The sequence below is a fragment of the Haliotis rufescens genome, unplaced genomic scaffold (genome assembly GCF_023055435.1).
Source record: "Haliotis rufescens isolate VD_foot unplaced genomic scaffold, xgHalRufe1.0.p SCAF_11, whole genome shotgun sequence".
NCBI lineage: Eukaryota > Metazoa > Mollusca > Gastropoda > Lepetellida > Haliotidae > Haliotis > Haliotis rufescens.
The window spans coordinates 17,380,054-17,404,660 of record NW_025963791.1 but is presented as its reverse complement, the minus strand read 5'-3'; the positions used below and the strand labels follow the sequence as shown (position 1 = coordinate 17,404,660).

Genomic DNA, 24,607 nt, shown 5'->3' with positions numbered 1-24,607 from the left:
TATCACCAGCCAAAGAGACACCCGGGACCAATTCTGGCCTTCTGATACAGCAAAGACATATATTTCATCATACCTTCCCATTGGAGTAGAGAAGGCATAAATAAATTAAGGTGAGGTGAAATTGGGTTTAACGTCGTGTCCAAGATTATTGCACTTATATAGCGACGTGCATGCACGTGTATGTGTGTGTGTGTGGCTGCTTGTACTAGTCCAGACTGATGCCGATTTATAGTGCTAGCTCACTGAGATACCATGCCGCAGTTTAACATGAATACCCCACTCAGACACCGTATACTGACTCCGAGCTGACCAGTCCTTGTTTTAGCCCCTTAATGCCGAGCGCCAGACAGGGTAACAACAAGTACAATCTTTTAACGTCTTTTTGTATGACGCGGCCCGGGATCGAACCCTGGACCTTCCGCTATCCGGGCGGACGCTCTACCACAAGACCACGGAGGCGGTCAAATAAATTAAGGTACAGTCTCCAGTTGCTGAGTGAGTAAAAAGTGGTTTTGTCTTTGCAGCAACTGACTTCATTATTGCAGGCACTAACACCCAGCTTACAAACTGTACCCTTGAGGGACACTGAGCCAAGACCTTCATCCTCAGAGCCAAGGAACTAATCATCACTGTAGGCTGTTCACCCACCTCTCTGAGCATGCCTCCGTCTTCATTCAATATCCATAGGGTTGTGATAATAGTATTGATCCACCCAATTACATCTCAGTCACAGACAATCAGAGATGCAAGTCTATTCATCATATGCAATGAAGTACATCAGAGTCAGCAGGTGGGCAATGTTTATGATGATAGAAGCAATACACCAGCAATATAACAGTTGGGCTAAACCTAGTCCTGCACCAGGCCCCAGTTGCACAAAGCGATCTTAGTGCAACGATGATTGTAAGCCTATGTTAAAGTATGGGAGTTACGATCATCTTAGCGCTAAGATCGCAAGTGGGCCCATGACTGTGGGAATGAGTATGGTTTTACGCCCCTTTTAGCAATATTCCAGCAATATCATGGCGAGGGACACCAGAACTGGGCTTCATGCATTGTACCCATGTGGGGAATCGTACTCCGGCCTTCAGCATGATGAGCGAACGCTTTAACCACTAGGCTACCCGGGTGCCTGCACCATGACTGAGGAATACATGTATGTTATGACAATAAAAAGAATCTAGGTTGTACAAAAGCAAGTCTAGCTACGAGGGGTGTTCAATAAGTTTTGCAACTTGGGTATTTGTGTTTACACAAACAATGTCAACTTGTGGCAGGTGTGACACTAGTCATAACATCAGGTTGACACGTGTCATAACAAGTTCCAGACACAACAATAAGTTAGATGTGATGGCTTCATTTACCTAAGGGTAGTCACAATCATGGATTCTCTCAAACATGAACAACGCGCTGTAATGAAGTTCCTTACATGCTCCGGTTCACAAGTCAAGAATTGCACAGGCTGCCATATGTGAATGTGGATTCGAACAGTTAAATCACCCACCCTACAGCCCAGACTTAGCCCCCAGTGACTATTTCCTGTTCCGGCAAATGAAATCTGCCCTACGTGGAAGACGCTTCTAGGATGATGACGAGGAAAATAAAGGCTGCCACAGAGGCGTGATTAGAGGGCCAATCTGCGGATTTCTATAAAAGTGGTATTCATAGCTTGAAGGACAAATGGAATAAGTGTATTTAGGTGAATGGAGATTATATTGAAAAATAAAAGTGCAAAAGATATTCTGCGACTTGGTCTTATAATGAAGTTGCAAAACTTATTGAATGCCCCTCATATCTCTATTTCACAAAAATCACCATATAGAAAAACATGTATAGAGGTGACAAAGATATTGTGTAATAAAAGATTTCATAGACTTTCATATATGTTAGTCAATGCTAAACCATGAGAACCCTGACATTGTTACCTTGTGGGAAATCAAACCCATGTCATCAGTTTGGAACACCACCCACTAGGCAATCTCACCCTCTCCAAGTCAAACATCTATAATGTATGTTATTGTGACCTAGTATGTTAGACTGTTCAAATCAATGTGATGCATGCATGCATCATTTGAGACAATCTACTAATTACCCATAATCCATTAAGAGCTGGAGGAGAGACTATTTCTCATGCAACTGTCTTGCTGACTCGTCAGTTTCATTTCCTCTAGGCAGGCTTGTTGGAACTTGTTGAGACTAATAACGCTGACAGTTCATTTCTTAACCTTCAGCAACATTCTGGATAGAAGTGATTTGGTCATGAGATGTTCTAAAGGAGAATAATGAAGTACACATACAGTGGAGAGTAAAAAATAATTACCAAGAAAATGTACTCTTATATCTGGTGAAACTGTATATGAAATATATATGACCTATCATATTTGATGTGTAGTGAGTGAGTGAGTGAGTGAGTGAGTGAGTGAGTGAGTGAGTGAGTGAGTGTGTGAGTGAGTGAGTATGTTTTTTCGCCGCTTTTAGCAATATTCCAGCAATATCATGGCAGGGGACACCAGAAATGGGCTTCACACATTGTACCTATGTGAGGAATCAAACCTAGGTCTTCGGCGTGACAAGCGAACGCTTTAACCACTAGGCTACAGACTGCCCCTCATATTACATGAAAACACATTGATACCATCAGTATTCTGAGATGGTCTGCAGCACATCTAACATCAACAGGGTCAATGTAATGCTGTTCCACGATGCCACAAATGTCTATTACAAGTGAAATGAACATTTGTTGCGAGTTTCCCTAGAGAAATCATTCAGTACCTTCACCGAGTGCATGCCACTGACAATATCGATCCACATCAGTTGGTGAAATCATTCACCCAGATACACAACAGTATCACACAGCTTACTATCACCAAGCCAGGCCAAGCAGGGACAGGCTGTGTCAAAGGTTTATCATTGGATTGCCACCAGTGGCAGATCAAGCCAACTCCTATTGGTTTGCTAAGTAATGAGACTCAGTATCTGGCTTCTGTATAGGAGAATCAAATTAGCCTCCTATTCTTACCAAAGGCTGATATGTAAAACATTCATACAACTGAATCAGATAGGATCAAAGTGGGAAACAATATGGCGAATCATGTTGGTTTTACCATGAAAAGGTTGCCTAATTTGTAAGTGATACACAAGAATTCCACTCTCACCCATACAAAGCTGGAAAAGATGTGTGCCAATTCCCTCTCTTAATTGCGGGAGTATCAAGGCCACAATTTGTTTCAAAATCACTCAAAGATTGTGTCATTTTCTTCCAAACTTGTAGCAGTGATTAAGAGCATCTTTCTAGTAGCTGGAGATTGGCTTTCCTCTCTTGATACATCAACCACCTCCTCTGACCCAATCAAACTATCGTTTCTCAGGTTATCTCACAAAAGAGGTTAGGGTGTCATAGGTTATCGGGATGTGTAAAACATGGCCAGGAGATGGAATGCTTTCGGTTTTGCCTGATAACTTCCCCTTCTCTCTGACATTTGTTGTGGGCATAAAACACCAAGACCAGATGCACACACCAATCAGTTGGTCTCATGACTGAAAAAGTGTTATCTTCAATAATAGATAAAGCTCTAAGACCTGCAAAGTGTATTGAGGAGGGACAAGGAAAGGGAGGGAATTCTTTCACATGCTATTGTTTATAATTTGGCCTAAAGTCGTTAGAATTCTCAAGAACATGATGAATCAAGATCTGTCTAATAGAATCCTGTTCTGATTGTAAAGAAGGTCTTTTGGAACTAAATGCTTTGTTTCAAGATAATTATAAAAAAAACCTGTTTGTATCAGCATGATCAGTGAGTCCTACATTCAGTTTCATTCATTCTTTCAGTGACACAAATATAATAACGAGTGAAACTTTGCAACCATTACCATTATGCGCAATTCTCCCTAAAAAACAATTGATATTCAAAGTTCTCACATGCACACATTTGCATCAAGATTTCAATCCAGTGCACAGACAGACAACTGCTCCAGTGGTTCGACAGACAACTGCTCCAGTACACAGACAACTGCTCCAGTGCACATACAGACAACTGCTCCAATGTACAGACAGACAGATAGATGGACAATACAGACAGACAACTGCTCCAGTGTACAGACAGACAGATAGATGGACAATACAGACAGACAACTGCTCCAGTGTACAGACAGACAACTGCTCCAGTGTACAGACAGACAGATAGATGGACAATACAGACAGACAACTGCTCCAGTGTACAGACAGACAGATAGATGGCCAATACAGACAGATAGACAGTGGAAAGGTGTTTTCCTTAACAGAAAAGTAGCATCATGTGAGATGATACTTCCTGCCCATCACAAAGGGAGAGGGAGAGGATCTGGCCATCAACACAGCCCCAGCAAGCAGACCCATACATCCATCAACATAGATGTTCAACTATCAACACGCTTGTTGTATTCGGCTTGTGGCCTGATGATCCATACTGAGTTTGTGAAAGGACCAGCTATACAGATACATAAAGCTGCCTCTCTTTCCTGGATACCCTATTAGAATCATACTAACTGATCTTGTCTATGTGGAAGTGTATGCCTTGCCAGGTTATATATAAGTCTGCGAGTCTGGGTCCATAGGGAACGAAATAACAGTTCCATTCACTAGACTGAATAACTCTTCATTATGTTCATCATGGAGAGATATCACCTTGGTCTTACAATGTTGTGTCATGAGCCACAGCTTCCTAACAAGAACATTGCAGTTTATACACAATCAGAAATATGAAATTACTTTGCTACTTAATGTACATCAATGATTTTGTCAAGAGAATTTGAAATAATCTGAACTTTAGGATATCAATTCAAGAAATATCCATTTTTGTAGCTTATAGTTGCCATGTTGTCATGATCTGTCTGATTCTGCTGGCTCATCAACACAGGTTTTATCATTTTTCATCAAGTTATCAAACCTAAAACATGTCAATGTCTTTTCGTGATCTGTTTTGTACATTTTAATTTCCTTGGAGTGCTGCAAGTACTGCAATGGTTGTTCCATTTATTTTTATCAAATCCAAAACTTTATGGGATTTTTCCAAGCACAAATTGAACCAAAGCATCCACACTAAACTGTGAGCCTAATTATTTCTTGAGCTTGACGGACTCCCCCTTGATGCTCAGTGACCATATGCCATACCTTCATTCTTATTTCTCTGATACCAAACAACTTGGGATAATTTTTGGATGACATTCGGGTGAAAGTGTGTATGGGATCCCCATTTCCTTCTTACAAAGAGGTGTGTTGAACATGCTGCAAGGTAGTCTGGCATGATGGGATATATTGTGGCAGCTCAAGTCAACCACTACATCAGATCTGGTAGAGACAAGCCATAGGCTAGAAGTCGACAGATATAGACCTTCAGTGTTTTATCTTCGTACCATCACACTTTCTAAAACAATGGTTGTACAATGTACACAACAGAGTTAAACCCAACGACTATTGAATTTCTGTTGAAATATATTCCAAGTGCCTCAAAAATAAACTCAAGTTCTGCCTCATGAACAAATAGAACAAAGGATGTTCATTGTTCAAACAATCAGTGTTTGAAATCAAGTCAAAAGGATCCTCGTCATAAACCTTACTCTAAATATGAGTCATTGAGTGAGTGAGATTTTACACCGCTTTCAGCAATATCACGGCAGGGGACACCAGAAATTGGCTTCACACATTGTACCCATGTCGGGAATCAGCCCCAGGTCTTCGGTGTGACGAGCGAACGCTTTAACCACTAGGCTACCTGATTGCCCCCAAAAAACATGAACCATTGAGGTGGCCCCAACAGTAAACACTATAGCAGCAAACATCATGTATCCCAGGATCCCTGATACAACTTCTAAACACTGCTCAGTACCAAATTTAATCTCTTACCACAGAATATAATTTTCCATTTTGTTAATTGTTTCTTCTCATGATGTGTCCATGGCAGTTCAACCTACAGAATCCAACCATCCGATGCTCCCCATCCTACAACCGTTCGGCTGCTACAATTGTCTTAAAATCAGCCCAATTTCCACCACACTTAGATCTTTATCTAAGCTCGTAATTTACCACACCAGGCTAACACACAGCAATTACAAACCCCTCTTTACAATTGTCAAACACTGTAAAACATGGCCTTCATTGCTTCCACAGTTTCACAGTTTGTTCTGTGTTTCCATGATGATCATGGGAAACAGCTTTTATTGTGGTTGTAAACCTTCACATCCAGCCTAGCTTAATCTGGACTGACAATGAAGTTGGTGGGATCATAGCGTGGGCATGTAACATATTCCCAATTGACACATCTAATAGCATTTTAAACTGATTTATACAGAGTTGTTACAGAATAAAATCAACATAAATAATAAAATCACTCTTTTTCAAATCTGATAAAAATTTCAAATTTCCAACCCTCGTAAACTTCAAAGTCCTGTCTGTAAATTTTCAATCTGAATCTGATTTTAAAAACACAAGAATTTGAATATTCAATTATAAAATACTTTCAAAGAGCTCCCCAAAGGCTCATTCATGCAGGTTGTGTACAAACACTAGCATATCCCGTGGCCATGAGTCCAGATCTGGCATCATCTGGGACTGCGTGAGTCACTAGTGGGACTGCTGGGAAGCATGAGTGCTAGTACACAGTATGGTAACCATCCTGACCAGCTCACTCGGTTCCACGTCACTGGAAACTGTGATCCTAGCCAGCTGGTTCTGACTGAGGAGCTGACGGAACAGAGAAAGTCCCTGTGAAATGAATCACTGCATCTAACAATGCACTTGAGTCTTCACCTGGCCATTTTTCTCAATAGTCTTCACAACCAAGAGAGATTTCAAATCAATCATTGAAATGCTTCTAGCCTCCAATCTGCACACACCACTCAAGACCTGTTTTTGTTGACTCAGTGACAACATTTAGCCATGAGATTTAGCATGTTTAGTGTCCACAGTTCTCAGACGATCCCCACAGTGACAAGACGTTCACAACATCTCGTGTAATTTTCCTGACTTACAGCTTCTGTATGGAAACCAATTTGAGTGTAGTGTGAAACAACCACCCTACAGCAGAACAATGGTCTCTCCCAGGAAAAACATCATTGAATTTTTCATTATTCAAAAACCTTTTAAACAAATAGCTCCACCACCAAATATTATTTTTTTAAATATTGTTATTTTGGTCAAAATTGAAATTCTTTTTTATGTTTTAAGGTATTTTAACATTGTGATGTTACATTGCATTCAATGCGGTCATGTAAAATTAAGCATTAAAGCCACTTCCTCTTGATTGGTCTTGTTATCAGTAAAACATGAGTCACCTCGACCAAGACAGAACATTAGCAATTAAGAAAACTTAAACTTTATGGATAACAACTTTTGGTTAAGAGCGACATTTTGATGTAAATTCTAACACGGTTATCAGGCTGGAGTGAAGTTGTTATCCATGAAGTCATAACCTCTAGAATGCCAATCAAACAGTTACCATAAGTAATGTTTATGTTGACATGAATTGGGCCATTTTTAATTTCCACTTGGGAATTTTATTGGCACTTGCTGCAGACTTTGGGCCGAATATCAGCCTCTGAACCCGTCTAGATAAATCCCAGTAGATTACAGGAGAAGGCACGTAGTCCTTCCAGCCTCATATTCAGCAGTTCTGAGGTGTTTCTTTGAAGGAAGAGAAACACTAACCATAATAAATACAATCTAAACCTACATAAACTGTCCAAGTACCAAGCAAATATTTATCAAAATAGGTCCTTTTCAACCCAAACAGATATTTGAAACATTCTACTCTGCTATTGAAGGGCATGAGCCAATCCTCCTACTATTTAGACAACCATTACATCTGACGATAGTATCTAAAATATAGCCATAACAAGCACCTGTCACACAGCTTAGGTGCAGCCTTCATGACCAGCAGACTGGTATGGGTCTTACAAAAGTACACTCCTTGATTACTTCACTGAAATAACATGAGCCTAAAGAGTGCATTACCAGCTTTAAACACTGTAAACTGTAACTAAATGTATTGTTACAATGTACAATGAAAAATGATAAATCTATGCGTTCTTGACTTAAGATAAGATAAAATGTATTTATTGCAAGAAACATTCCATTACTGAACCGAGGCAATTTTGTAGATATACACACAATCGATTGACATAAACATACATGTAACATTTAGAGAGTATTTACATAAGAAGCAAAAGAAACAAAATATGATGTATGTACTGTAGTGATTTTACTTCCGCGAACAATATGGTGATTAACTGCCCTGATGGTTTCGCCAATTAATAGTGTGATCGTCCGGCACGATCTGCGTAGTGTTATTCTAAAATGCGGTCCGCGACTGTTAGCTAAGAACTAGGGATTTTACCTTTCTCGAAGCTTCGTTGCAGACGATCCCTTTTCCGGCAGCGCTCGGCCACGTGCACCTCGGCCTCGGCTGCCCGAACACTTCCGAGGGAAACCGAATGTCTCCGACGGAAGTAGAGATCGTCTCACACAACAGTACATACATCCACTAGATTAACATGTGGAATAGAGCTAGCTTGAGCTGGCTAGACTTGCTTTTGTATGCATTTCTAGATTATTATTTTTCCATAAAATAAATATATTCCACGGTCATGGTGCAGGACTAATACATCCACATACATACACACATGGCACATCATTATATTGACTTCCAACTGATGAATAACATTTGTCCTGTTGACATTATACACAACGGAAGGTGTGACAAGTTCCATCCTTTACCTAGTGCTAATTTGTCTGGGATGAATAAGACCCTTATTAAACATGTCTGGAACAAGATCCAACTGTGGTCAGCATGAACTCTTGAAGTCTCTAGGCATACTGTGTGAGCACTAGACTTGACCTTTGGATGCTGTCAAAGACAGACAATATGCCACAACCTCGGCTATAGTGCCAGACACTCCACACTAGAGATAGTCATACTGCCTACACAACACAATACAATATTCACAGGGATCAACTCAAGTACTCAGAGTGTTGACTGGGAGTAAATTAGCCAACACAATCTTGCATGGTAGTTAGGAGAGTGGAGTGTATCAGGAAAAGTTGTAATTTCAGAGCTGATACAACAGAGATGCTTCATTAAACATTATGTTTTACTCATCTTATTGTTTAGCCGTTAAAATGACAATGCAAAAAGACAATATTGTGTAAATTACTTGTCAATACTCTAATTACACCTCACTAGCAGTGAAGCAATGTAAGTAGCATTGATTTGTAGCTTATCCTGGTAGACAAAACGGATGGCCCTCTGACCTCAAGTACAAACCACATGCGTCCACATTCTCCAATAATCAATATATCTATATTAAGCATAGGCCTAGGCTATTGTAGTGCGGTTACCCCGTTAAAAGTAGACAGAAGCAATGCTTCCATGAACACATCTATGACAATGCATGTAAGATTGCATGCATGTCATTAACAGAAGAAATGTGGATACCATCTAAGATAAACATTTAATAGGAGTCTTTATCAACAGGGTCAGCGAGTTGTGCTATTTACCGTGAGTGAGTGAGTGAGTGAGTGAGTGAGTGAGTGAGTGAGTGAGTGAGTGAGTGAGTGAGTGAGTGAGTGAGTGAGTGAGTGAGTGAGTGAGTGAGTGAGTGAGTGAGTGAGTGAGTGAGTGAGTGAGTGAGTGAGTGAGTTAGTTAGTTAGTTAGTTAGTTAGTTAGTTAGTTAGTTAGTTAGTTAGTTAGTTAGTTAGTTAGTATGGTTTTATGCCGCTTTTAGCAATATTCCAGCAATATCACAGCGTGGGACACCAGAAATGAGCTTCACACATTGTACCCATGTGTGGAATGGAACCCGGTTCTTTGTCATGACGAGCGAACGCTTTAACCACTTGATGATTACGGGAAGTAATGTTTCCAAATTTCCATAGTTCTATTTTTCTGAAGTGTTTTTCACACAAATCTGCTCACATAGACATGTCTCCATGACCCAATTTGCCAATAGTTGCTAGGTTTAAACAAAAGCATAAAGTTCAGAAATACGTTTTCATCTTATCAGTAGTGCCACACTATTTAATTGAAACATTAAGAAAAAAGCATCTGTTCTCACACAGAAACTGCGATATGTCATTCCGTGCAACAGAGGTTTTCTTTCCAACAGATGTTGACGCTTGCTTGTTGATAGCATGTATGTTTCACATATGCTTTTATCATTACTTTCAAAGCGGGAACAGGAGTGATGTGAATATGCTTCCATTTGCTATTTAATTGCCCAAAAAGTATGCAATCCCTTTGGTGAAAATAGTCCTTAACATGCTGAGTGCCATTGCAGCGTGGAACCAAACAGTTTGTCTTAATGTCAAAGGATGTAAGAGAACATTCAGCAGAGACTCCATGCTAGCCTAGTCAACCTTTCCAACAATCTGAAAGTGTCACTTCAAGGTTTGAACTAAAACATATTTTCACAGCTTTGTAGTAGCTTTTTAGTGTAAGCAACATAAACAGGTTTCTTTCGGTCATTTCTTGTTAAACAGTGTTTAGATTGAGAAATGGAATCTGAGAAAAATCAGAATAGAGCTGAGTGAATGCTGCACTCAACAATATTTCAGCAAGCTGAGTGAGTGAATTCTGCACTCAGCCATATTTCAGCAAGCTGAGAGTGAATGCTGCATTCAGCCATATTTCAGCAAGCTGAGTGAGTGAATGCTGCACTCAGCCATATTTCAGCAAGCTGAGATCGAATGCTGCATTAAGCCATATTTCAGCAAGCTGAGTGAGTGAATGCTGCACTCAGCCATATTTCAGCAAGATGAGTGAGTTAATCCTGCACTCAGCCATATTTCAGCAAGCTGAGTGAGTGAATGCTGCAATATTTCAGCAAGAAACCAATGGTTGATATAATGAGCAATGTCCATCGCCTTCAAGGTACGATGAAACACAGCGCACCTCGCTGTCAGCGCACCTCGCAACCCAGGAGTATTGGGACCAATTCTACTCAAGAATCCTAAAGGGTTCGCATTTAATTAATTTAAAATGTTAGAAATAGTAGATGAACACAATGAAGAGTGAATGTGACAGTCTGCACAGCTCATAGCAATATTCCAGTCACATCACAGTTCGAGCATGCCAGAATTTGGCTTCGCAATGTAGGGAATCAAACACAGATCTTCAGTGTGTAAGCCGGAGCTTTGCCCACTAGGCCCTCCACCTCCTCCATGATGAAAAGATACGAGTGAAGCAACTATGAAAGTCATGTCCAGCAGTACAGGTGGAGTCACCCCAAGTCCTTCAAGTGCTTCCTGTGGCAGTACCTAACGTATCATGTCCTGTTTACAAGACCAACAAGGAGGATTTTCTAGTATCAGACAGATATGTCATCCACATACCAGGAACATGGTATATCCGCCTTATTATAGCCAGTAGTAGCAATACAGAAGAGTCTTGGGTCCTCGAGGTTTGCTGCAATAGGATTTCACTGATAGAAACAAATTCTTATATTCACTAGTCCATTTGCTACATAGTAATCACCTACCAAATGGTAAAGTGCTAGTCAACAAGGAAATGTGTCCATTGAAATTTACTTGTCGACAAGTGAACTTTGAAATTTCGAACCATGTATTTAAATATATGGATGCCTTCTCTCTTTACGTTACAACATGAGGCTCATGCCGAGAGCCCTGACTTTCATGCCAATAATACTTTCAAACACTGCATACATAAACATCTATCTGCTAACAGCATTATGTGGCCTGCTTTCACCCAACAATAAATCACCTTTTTTCATTGTAACTGTAAGTGTGTGCTTTTGAACAAAGTAACAACCAATTCTGATGGCTAAAATAAACTGAACTGAGTGCTCTCAAAGACGGTGAGCCCAAACAAATTATTGCCAATAGATAATACCCATAAAGAGAAGCTGTGAAATGCGCCCATACAATCGGGGCTGCGGAAATGTTCCAGGCATTGAAACTTGCAACAATAAGATTATTCGTCCGTGTATATGATCCCAACAGATTGAGAAGCATAGCTTAGAGGAATCTTGACAACATTACATGGGATGCGTGTTTGCTTATGTGAAAATATACTGTATTCATGGTGTTACCATTTCACAATTTACTGTGACTATACCATGAAGGGAAAAGGTTGACCCTGACTGGATCTAGCCACGTCTTTTGTGTCGCTCTCTTCCATGGTAGCTCAGAGTTGGTTCTGCGTTGGAAACAACCTTTAGAGCAGGACCAGATACATTAAAGGGAAATCTTTTCACTTTCAGAATTGAAGGCATAAATCATGTATATATTCTCACCACTGTGTAATTGTTGGCATTTACATCAAGAGCGGTGCAAGCCTTTCATTTACAAATATATGACTGATTTAGTGGGTTCATAAGATGATCTGATAAAACTAAACTGAAAACAGAAAAGAACAAATTTTACAATCCAATTTGAATTTCAGCCAGATACTACAATCGACATGATTGAACATGAACAAGCTTTTCCAGGTAGCACTGTTTGTTACAATTTGTTAACGTCACAAGGTAAAGTAGGGAATACATGGTTGTGTGTGGCCACTGAACGACAGCCTATTCTGCCCCTTCCCATATATCATACTTGTGGCCCCCAACTCTCCTGTCAACATGGCCAGTAGTCACCTCACTATACCACTCCAGAGATTACCCTGTTATAACACTCTGGACACAGTTCATGGCCATGTCACAAAGTGGACTTATGAAAGCTTGTTTACTTCTTCAACAAACATCTAATTTGATGATTTCAAGTAAATAAACAGATGATTCGGTTTCTTAATGTGGCAGTATCTTTTCTTAGGTTTGTTTGGATATTTGAGATACACTTTGGCATGTTTGATATTTTGTAAAAAGGAACAATTCTTTATCATTTTGACCAACAGTAATATATTTCTTGTACAACATTATTAGAATTTTGCTCAATTCTCATACTGTTTCCATATCATGATAAACCATTACATTTGTGAATCCAGAATGTGCCTGTGCTTATATTTTGTAGTTTGTAGAATACTGCTACAAAGTAATCACCTACCAAATGGTGCAAATGTTTGTTCATTGGATGTTACGCAATAAATATCTTATCTTATCTTATCGAAGAGCTGGTTAACTGATGTCATTGTCCTAACTGCAAAATGAACCTAATGATGAACAATGAATTATCACAATAAATCTGTCTGTAAATTTTAATGGTGATAAAGGGACAAATGTGTTCCATAGATCCTTATAGCAGCTTGAGTCTGCATGTGTACATTCATTTGAACATATAATAGGTGCAGTGAGGTGAAACAGGGTTTAAAGTCGAGTTCCAAGATTATTAGTAAATATTACACTTATATAACGACGAGCATGCATGTGTGGGTACATGGGTGTGGCTGCTTGTACTACTCCAGAATAATGCCGATTTATAATGCCTGCTCACTGAGATACCGCAGTTTAACATAAATACCCCACTCAGACACAGTACACAGACTCGGAACGACCACTCCTTGTTTGAGACCCTTACTGTCGAGCGCCAGGCAGGGTAAAAACAAGTACCATCTTTTAACGCCTTTTGGAATGACGCAGCCGGGGATCGAATCCCAGACCTTCCGCTCTCCGGGCAGACACTCAACAACTAGACCACAGAGGCGGTTATAACAGACAATACCTGTAATTTCAATCTACCAATTCATGATGCATACAAGAGCACAGAGAGCGAATATAAACATACGCCCTGAAGAGCACTTAAAGACTGTATTGTTTTAACTGAGTTTTAATGTGGGCAAAGGTTACATGAATGTACTGGTGGATCTCATACACGAGCTAGCCTTTGTATCAACACGAACATGTCAATACCTACGCACATATGACAAGTAGTGCCCATATTTACTGCTGTATTCAGTCTGTGTGAGGGAAAAAACAGACATATCTCCCCAGCTACAATGAAGCCTGCTAACCATTCATGTAAGCTTGTTATCTAAGCTAACTCCACCCAGCCTATCTATTGACAATTTGAAAGCCTTCCGTGAACCAGAAAGCACTTATTTACACTGAAATATCTGCAACCCTTCACGGTAGCATCCATCATAAAGTTACCTAAATTCATACTTTGTAACACTCAAACAACCTTACACATGACATGCTGATTGTTGAAAAGGTTGAACCATATTATACATGTCAGAACCCAAATTACACATCCCAAGATAGGCCAACACAACAGCAAACGTCATATATCTCCAGCAACACAGTACAGTTATAACAGGTGTCATCTGCCTGGAGACAGCTCACAGCTCTTGCCAGTGGTTGCTGTCCACAAACTGACCTTCACCTTCAGTGCTCCACTCCCCCTCCTGGTACAACCCCCAGTACCCCCTGTACCCCCTTCAGTAAATCGGTGGTCAAACACAGTAATCCTGGGTCCTCTGCGGGGTCAAAAGAGACCCAAATGGACAATTTTTCTTTGAACTTCAGACCAACACTGACATCCCGACTGGAACATAAATCTCCAGCAAGATTTATGTGTCCCCCTGAATGTATGGGTGCCTCCTGTCTGTGTAGAACTCTACTTTATGTTTTCCCCTGTTGCACCTGGACTTGTGATCAGTCCAGGAAGAAACTAGCAAATTCACAGATGCTACAGACTTTCTGAACCACAATGCCCTGCATTTTCAATTATTTATTTCAGAAATAGTCAAGTCTGAATATGATGAAGTAAATGAAACCTGTGAAAGAACTCCACTCAAAATGAAATTTAATTTTAGGCATGAAATTGACTTATGCACTTCAAATTCTCAAAAGTTAAAGAACACCTGATTCTTTCATATTACTATAGTTAATCTCCCCTAGATAATTACTATAGTAATATGTGAATATGAAACAATTGCTGTTCTTAAACTTCTTTTGACTAGCATAGATTTCTAACCCCAAATCAAATCCAAGCTGATAATTATATTTTCATCCATAATCATATGACACAAATCCTCATATAATAACAGCTCAATTACAACAGCTGATTGATTATTCATATTGAAGAAAAATTCAAAGAAATCAATTTGCAACCACAGGAAACCAATGATCTCCCGACATGCAGAAATCAATGGACTCCCAAGGAACACATCACTGTCATCCAGTATATCAGATAAGCTGTTCAATGCAGTACCCATGTCTATATTGATACCACTACATAGTTACAAAACACTGCACTGTCATGTTCAACTCCTTGCATTTCATGTATTGATTTCCTGCCAGAGACCTAAACTCAATGATTAAGTCACTACCAACAGCTGTGGTTTGACCACTTGCCACTAGATCATATCAAACAGTTATCACGTGACCCAGCTTATCTTTCCAACAATCGTTTGATTAGTGATCCAGCAATTAAAACCACTGAGACGTGTAAGCCCCTGCCAACACACACTTGGAAGTGTTTTATTGCCTCTGACCTGAATACCATTAACTGGTACAAACTTCACAACCTGTATAGAAACAATGCACAAAGCCTGAGGAAAGGTCACAATTTGCATATACAAATATTGAACCTGGACATGTTAATATGGGTTCAACAGACCACGAAAGGTCATGTCCATTTGTCCATCGTGTCTATTAATCTTCCAATGAAGTCATGTGGTCATAAGGGCCATCAAGATTGTATGACCCCAATAAAATGATTCTCTTTGACATGCATGACCAATAAGCATACAATCTTAAATACAGTTTCTACTCCAAAGAAGAAAAACTACTTTAAAAATAACTGAATCTTAAATTTTAACATTAGGGGAATTAGAAGGACAGATTGGCTTCCATGCTTGACTTATAACACTGCAAAGTAAGTAAACTTATCTTGTTTGTTGTTTCAGCAATATTCCGGCTATATGACGGCAGACTGTAAATAATCGAGTCGGGACAGACAATCCAGTGATTGACATCATGAGCATCAATCCACGCAATTTGGATACGATGCAAGCCTGACCACCCGATCCCGTTAGTCGCCTCTTACGACAACCATAGTTGCCTTTTATGCCTTTTATATTTTGTGTTATATTAACACTTCGCAATGGGAAATTTAGAAAGTGACACCTGTCTCATGGAGAAGTAAACTTATCTCTCCATGAGACAAGTGTCACTTACTAAAATTTTAAATATTTACCAGTATCGAAAATCAAGAGCTTCATGGCCTAAATACCACTAAATAAATGTAGGAAGTATCTCAGCATCTGCAGGCAGTTTAATGTCTTTTTTGAGTCATTATCATCCGATCAGAACATCAACATGCTCCTCGTTGTAGGTTTATCAAGCTTTATCACGAAAAGTTGGACATATGCCGATGTTCTTCCTGTTAACTTCTAAATCAATGGATCCCATATGAGACCTTCAACAGGCTGTTGGAGGGGATGTGCAAGGCCTGTAACCAGCAGCTTCAAATTGTGTTATCACCTGACGTGTCTTCCCATGGAGACAGCAGTCTTGTTTGAGAGATACCACCCATCTCCAGCCTCCTGTTCCCCAACAGCCTTCTATCACAGCTAATGCCCCACTCTTATCTCCTTAATCACGTCTCTGTCTTAAACATTTCAATTAATCTTGTGTAGAAGGATAATAGGAAGTCTAGGACAAGAGTCATCCACATCAGGCTTGCAGAGATCTGGTGGGTCCGCCTGGACTCATGCTCTGGTCTGCTGACCAGCACATTGTAAGGATTAATAGCAACCGGATTAGGTACAACTTGATGAGGATATAGACTAGCACCTATGGGAGGTAACACTCTGTGAAGGGCACACATGATAAGTACTGGATCAGATAAACATCTACTGTCAGATTAGGGCAATAGTGCAACATTTCCTCTTTCTAGTTCCCACTTGAGGTTTCAATATAGTTTTAGATATTACTGAAACTGATGCGTCTACATATTTCTACATTTTCAGTAAACCTCAATTTCATTCCTTACACGAAGCTAAGCATCCAAAAGAAACCCTAAGGTTTACATTTCCACAGATGTGGACAATATATGTAATGAGATATTAAAGTAAATCATCTTCACCTCAACAACCAGTCAAACTGATGATGCAATGATACAGGTTTCTTGACCGTACAACATACTTATGCAAAATCAAAATATCCACATTCGTCATTGACAGAACCCACAAAGAAAGTGATAAGCGAAAGCCACACACTCCATGTGACATAATGCTTTAAGGAGCATTCCCACAGCATGTCATTACCCTTCACATTACCTTCAAAAGTCCAATGGCGGAAAAAGGCACATCTAGAAGGCCAAAGGTCAAAAACACTTAAAGCTTTGCGGCAATGAACAAATACATAGGTAAACTTCCAAAAACTCCACAAACCCTACAAATTTTCAAGACTGCATTCTTCACCGACGCAGACATGAAAAAGTTTGAAAAACAAACAACGGTGAAACGCCTTTCTGTGTTTTGTAGGTGTGAGCATAATGGGGCTGTTGTTTCTCGTACCCTAGGTGTGAGGACACAAACCCAGACCAGGTAGGTAAGACCTCGTGGGGAAGAATGCACAGGCAAGTAAATGCTAAACACACACGTTCTCCTTTAGCTTCCTGACCAATCTAAGTACAGAGCAAATATGTCTCTTGTAGCCTAACCTTTAGACAATGATGGCCGAATTGTAGAGAACTTTTTTAGGGGAAAATGTTGATCAGTTTATTTTTTTAGAAAACTTTACGCTATTTCTAAAGGATGCTAGCTGACAGATACTGAGTACACAAGAAAGAAGGCAAATAGGACATATTGACATACAGAAAGCAGCTTTCTATTAACAACGGAGTTCATAAACCACAACTGTATTTCATACATAATTGACAATGATTAATATTTTGAATATGAAAATCAGTACTGAGATGATATGATAGAATAAATATAGGCAAGTGGGTATGCATATGAAAGAAAATTGTTTTCTTATTTCAAAATCATATTTTAGTTCTATATTATCATTGAACCCATTTGAAAAATAACATGTTGTCCTGTGAAGTTATGTGGTCAGTATCTTTCTAGCACTGAAGGCATTCTGGCTACTGTGGCAGGCTGTGATTGAAATGTCAAGACCCAATGGCCTTCAGATCAATCACCTCACATATGTCTGTGACAGGTTCTGCTCAAATGCTCCCCATTTTTCCACTTGGGAGGCAAACACCCTATGATTGGCAAGGAGGACGCTAACCAAGATCTCGTACTCATTAACATTATTGATCTGCTTTGGACTAAACTTTGATGTCAATTTGTCGAAATAAATGACCGAGGGAGAAGTCCAAACAATTGCTTCTCCACACAAACGATAACCTGACTTGAGTTAATGCTATTTTTGTGCAATTTCTTTGTTTCCATGTGTTTGGGGAAAGGTCAGGGAATCTAAATGACAGCTGTGGGCATATGTACAGCCAGGAATACAAATATTTATTTTCTCGGTGTAAATCCTAATCATGTGTTAACATCATTTATGTTGTAGGAACTGAAGTTTATTACTTTCACAGTTACAAACTACGGGAACCAAACATAGCAACAACAAAAAGTGCCAAATTAAACATGTTAAAGTTGGGAAACAGCATGGACAGTGGTAGACATTTGCTGCTGGGATATTGGGGACTTGGCAATACAAGTATAGTATTAACACGTAAAGGGTATACATTAAAACTATAACAAGGATCACTGATGTCCTTTTGAAATGATGACTGAATGATTACAGAATTCACAACTAACCATTTTAAAGGTACCTAAATTTACAAAGATGTTTAACAAATATTTATGAACAATTAAGCATTAAGTATAACACCAGGTGAAGTAAATGTTGAGTCTTTCTTATTGGATTATTGACTATGTATCTGACATTAGGGACCCCAAGATCTTTGATTTTATACATTAGGGCCATTACAAGGACCCCTTGACTTCCAAGCTTAATTTCAAACACAAAGTAACAGACATCAACTGACACACAACAGAATAGCAACCCAGGTGACTGTTTCAAGTCATCCGTGACATAATAGTGAGTCTTCATGCAGAAGTAAGGTGACTCTTTATGCATCTCTACCTCAGGTTCTCTGCCCCTGCTAGTGTATCTGTTCCGGTTCTCTGCATCTGCCTATCTGCTTGTGTATCTGTTCCGGTTCTCTACTGTTGTCTATCTGCTTGTGTATCTGTTCCGGCTCTCTACTGTTGTCTATCTGCTTGTGTATCTGTTCCGGCTCTCTACTGTTGTCTATCTGCTAGTGTATCTGTTCCGGTTCTCTACTGTTGTCTTTCTGCTTGTGTATCTGTTCCGGTTCTCTACTGTTGTCTATCTGCTTGTGTATCTGTTCCGGTTCTCTACTGTTGTCTATCTGCTAGTGTATCTGTTCCGGCTCTCTACTGTTGCCTATCTGCTAGTGTATCTGTTCCGGACTCTACTGTTGTCTATCTGCTTGTGTATCTGTTCCGGTTCTCTACTGTTGTTTATCTGTAAGTGTATCTGTTCCGGACTCTACTGTTGTCTATCTGCTTGTGTATCTGTTCCGGTTCTCTACTGTTGTCTATCTGCTAGTGTATCTGTTCCGGTTCTCTACTGTTGTCTATCTGCTAGTGTATCTGTTCCGGTTCTCTACTGTTGTCTTTCTGCTTGTGTATCTGTTCCGGTTCTCTACTGTTGTCTATCTGCTTGTGTATCTGTTCCGGTTCTCTACTGTTGCCTATCTGCTAGTGTATCTGTTCTGGTTCTCTACTGTTGCCTATCTGCTAGTGTATCTGTTCCGGTTCTCTACTGTTGTCTTTCTGCTTGTGTATCTGTTCCGGCTCTCTACTGTTGTCTATCTGCTAGTGTTTCTGTTCCGGTTCTCTACTGTTGTCTATCTGCTAGTGTATCTGTTCCGGTTCTCTACTGTTGCCTATCTGCTAGTGTTTCTGTTCCGGTTCTCTACTGTTGTCTATCTGTAAGTGTATCTGTTCCGCCTCTCTACTGTTGCCTATCTGCTAGTGTATCTGTTCCGGTTCTCTACTGTTGTCTATCTGCTAGTGTATCTGTTCCGGTTCTCTACTGTTGCCTATCTGCTAGTGTATCTGTTCCGGTTCTCTACTGTTGTCTATCTGCTAGTGTTTCTGTTCCAGCTCTCTACTGTTGCCTATCTGCTAGTGTATCTGTTCCGGTTCTCTACTGTTGTCTATCTGCTAGTGTATCTGTTCTGCCTCTCTACTGTTGTCTATCTGCTAGTGTTTCTGTTCCGGCTCTCTACTGTTGCCTATCTGCTAGTGTATCTGTTCCGGTTCTCTACTGTTGTCTATCTGCTAGTGTTTCTGTTCCAGCTCTCTACTGTTGCCTATCTGCTAGTGTATCTGTTCCGGTTCTCTACTGTTGTCTATCTGCTAGTGCTTCTGTTCCGGCTCTCTACTGTTGCCTATCTGTAAGTGTATCCGTTCCGGTTCTCTACTGTTGTCTATCTGCTTGTGTATCTGTTCCGGTTTTCTACTGTTGTCCATCTGTAAGTGTATCTGTTCCGGTTCTCTACTGTTGTCTATCTGCATGTGTATCTGTTCTGGTTCTCTACTGTTGTTTATCTGCTAGTGTTTCTGTTCCGGCTCTCTACTGTTGCCTATCTGCTAGTGTATCTGTTCCGGCTCTCTACTGTTGTCTATCTGTAAGTGTATCTGTTCCGGTTCTCTGCCTCTGCCTATCTGCTTGTGTATCTGTTCACTTTCTCTACTGTTGTCTATCTGCTAGTGTATCTGTTCCGACTCTCTACTGTTGCCTATCTGCTAGTGTATCTGTTCCGGTTCTCTACTGTTGCCTATCTGCTAGTGTTTCTGTTCCGGCTCTCTACTGTTTTCTATCAGCTAGTGTATCTGTTCCGGCTCTCTACTGTTGTCTATCTGCTAGTGTATCTGTTCCGGTTCTCTACTGTTGTCTATCTGCTAGTGTATCTGTTCTGCCTCTCTACTGTTGTCTATCTGCTAGTGTTTCTGTTCCGGCTCTCTACTGTTGCCTATCTGCTAGTGTTTCTGTTCCGGTTCTCTACTGTTGTCTATCTGCTAGTGTTTCTGTTCCGGCTCTCTACTGTTGCCTATCTGCTAGTGTATCTGTTCCGGCTCTCTACTGTTGTCTATCTGCTAGTGTATCTGTTCCGGTTCTCTACTGTTGCCTATCTGCTAGTGTATCTGTTCCGGCTCTCTACTGTTGTCTATCTGTAAGTGTATCTGTTCCGGTTCTCTGCCTCTGCCTATCTGCTTGTGTATCTGTTCACTTTCTCTACTGTTGCCTATCTGCTAGTGTATCTGTTCCGGTTCTCTACTGTTGTCTATCTGCTAGTGTATCTGTTCCGGTTCTCTACTGTTGTCTATCTGTAAGTGTATCTGTTGACTTTCTCTACTGTTGTCTATCTGCTAGTGTATCTGTTCCGGTTCTCTACTGTTGTCTATCTGCTAGTGTATCTGTTCCGGTTCTCTACTGTTGTCTATCTGCTAGTGTTTCTGTTCCGGTTCTCTACTGTTGCCTATCAGCTAGTGTATCTGTTCCGGTTCTCTACTGTTGTCTATCTGCTAGTGTTTCTGTTCCGGTTCTCTACTGTTGCCTATCAGCTAGTGTATCTGTTCCGGTTCTCTACTGTTGTCTATCTGCTAGTGTTTCTGTTCCGGTTCTCTACTGTTGTCTATCTGCTAGTGTATCTGTTCCGGTTCTCTACTGTTGTCTATCTGCTAGTGTATCTGTTCTGCCTCTCTACTGTTGTCTATCTGCTAGTGTTTCTGTTCCGGCTCTCTACTGTTGCCTATCTGCTAGTGTTTCTGTTCCGGTTCTCTACTGTTGTCTATCTGCTAGTGTTTCTGTTCCGGCTCTCTACTGTTGCCTATCTGCTAGTGTATCTGTTCCGGCTCTCTACTGTTGTCTATCTGCTAGTGTATCTGTTCCGGTTCTCTACTGTTGCCTATCTGCTAGTGTATCTGTTCCGGCTCTCTACTGTTGTCTATCTGTAAGTGTATCTGTTCCGGTTCTCTGCCTCTGCCTATCTGCTTGTGTATCTGTTCACTTTCTCTACTGTTGCCTATCTGCTAGTGTATCTGTTCCGGTTCTCTACTGTTGTCTATCTGCTAGTGTATCTGTTCCGGTTCTCTACTGTTGTCTATCTGTAAGTGTATCTGTTGACTTTCTCTACTGTTGTCTATCTGCTAGTGTATCTGTTCCGGTTCTCTACTGTTGTCTATCTGCTAGTGTATCTGTTCCGGTTCTCTACTGTTGTCTATCTGTAAGTGTATCTGTTCACTTTCTCTACTGTTGCCTATCTGCTAGTGTATCCGTTCACTGTCTCTACTGTTGTCTATCAGATAGTGTACAGGTGTTCTTGTATTCAGGTAAAGAAGGGCCAGTGAGTATGTTTGTTCGAAGCTGTGACAGGTGAGGAGGTTTATCTGTGTAAATATGATATCTAGGTCGCACAGTATTTTTATCTTCACACCTCAGTGGATGTCAGGTATGAGATAAGAAAAGAATGTCTAAATCTGCTAGATAATATGACAAAATTAGTTCTTATCAATCCAGCATCTTGACACTCATGTATCTCTCATGCAACCCAGGAAACAATCTTCTAAAATCTATCTGAAACTGATTATTTTTCAAAATGCTTTGAGACTGACCCTGCATTAAAGTTGTTGCTGTTCACTGGACGTGTTTGTCTGTTTGTTGTTTAATGCCACACTCAGCAATATTCCAGCTATATGATGGCAGTCTGTAAAAAAAATTTTTAGTCTGGACCAGACAATCCAGTGATTTACATCATGAGCATCGATCCACGCAATTGGGATCTATGACATGTATCAATCTATGTCAGCGAGTCTGACCACCCGATCCTGTTAGTCGCTTTTTACGACAAGCATAGTCGCCTTTTTACACACTGGACATGTATAATGGTAGAACTGGATCATTGTGATAACAATATCCATAAAGAAAAGGTTCAATTCCTAGGTCTCTTGTTAGGCATGAGATTGTATGTTGGTTGAACTGGATCACTGATTGACAACATTACAGTTCACTGCTTATATGACATGCCTCGTCACAAATACACCTATTTTATGACACATGTGTAAAAAGTAGGTCAAACAAGAACTTCAAAACAAAACATCCCACAAAACATAAACAACAACACATCTTCACATTTGTATATACAACACAGAAACACACATATGAAGATCTATTCCCCATCACTGATCACTACTCACAGTACTCGGTACACTGTACATCATACTTACCAGTAATAAATCCAAGTACTGTATGTAGACAGAAATGTAATTGAAAGCTGATGCGGTTAGTCTTGTTTTAATCCCGAAGTATCTGCTCGTTCACACACAAGAATCCATTAATGGTATCACTGATCCTAGAATGAAGAGGACAATCCAGCATCTGGTCGCCTAGTGACAACACATAAATCTGTCACCGATATCGACTTCTCCTCTGGTGCAGTAATGACAGTCACCATCCCTAATGCACCATGTGTAGGAAGAAGAAGAAGGGCATGTCTCAACCACTGAATGTCCTAGATATGCCTGTGTCACTTGCTTTCCTTGACGTCTGCTCGCTGCGCTCCAATATAGTATATCCTGGCTATGGCAGATGTAGGTCTGCTCAGTGACAACAATGGTTGACAGTGGAGCACACACCGTCTAGTCAACACTCTCAGTCTCTATGCATTAGCAGTAGCGGCTGACCCCAAGTAGGTCACTGTGGACAAACAATAGCCACAGTCCAGCTCTCAGTCTGATCAAGGCTCCTAGATGCTACACCATGTGAAGGAATGCCTACTATCCTGTTTTTCCATATGTAACACTCCACTGATCTTGAAGCAGCAGTCCTTAGGACCAGTTCATTACCTCTACAGGTGGGTAGGGATATGACAGCACAGCGCCACACACTGGATGATGGGGCTGGTAAGATGATACCCCAAAGCCTGGCTGCTTAATTAGATGTCTGCATGGACAAAGGACTGCTGGGTGATTAGGAGAATCTGGTGGGGTCTGACTCATATGAAAAATCAATATTTCACCCCTATCAGGCAATGGACTCTCCCATTTCTTACTATCCACTACACTGGCTTGTGACACTCTTCAATCAATGAGGGGAACATGGCCTGGAGGCAGAGATGGAATGTAAAACATGACAAGCTTCTTACTCCTGAAGGTAGTGGACAGTGTGGTGACCTAACTTTCTCAAAACCAGCCATGTGTGACAGTGGGTCCCGTATGGCGGAAATATGGGACCAGAGGCTCAAGTTTCTCACTAAACACAAGGTGCCTATTCAAGTCTGGCTGGCTTACTGTGTTGTGTAATTTAGGTAGCGGAAATATTTATGCTTGGGATTTGTGCCTTTGGTGTAAAACTCACTGTTTACTCAAAAAGGATAGAATCCCTATTTAGCATATTCTGACTTCAAAGGAATGCTCTAATACAAACTGTAAACTCAAGTTGACTTAATGAACAAAGTAACAATCAGTTAATTAGTGTCATAAAACATGAGACATTTTTTTTTTACATTAGTAAATACCTCCATTCAGTTCATATTAATATTTTGATTTACCGTTAAAATTAGTTTTAAATCTGTAAATATACCATTTATTTATAAATAGCTATGTCAGAGCAGGTTTACAGAAT

The 24,607-nt window shown here is 40.3% G+C and overlaps 1 protein-coding gene across 12 annotated transcripts in view; it reads right to left on the bottom strand.

The window, feature by feature from the left end:
• Positions 1 to 24,607, bottom strand: part of LOC124152032 (rap guanine nucleotide exchange factor 6-like) — a 173,878-nt gene that overhangs the window by 68,751 nt on the left and 80,520 nt on the right. Inside the window, exon 1 of one of the 12 annotated variants that reach the window (XM_048392348.1) lies at positions 23,212 to 23,802. The exons of the other annotated variants lie outside the window; for them this stretch is intronic. The gene's annotated coding sequence lies outside the window, so the exon portion shown is untranslated. Of the gene's footprint in view, positions 1 to 23,211; positions 23,803 to 24,607 lie in introns of those variants that run through there. 12 annotated transcript variants of the gene reach the window in all.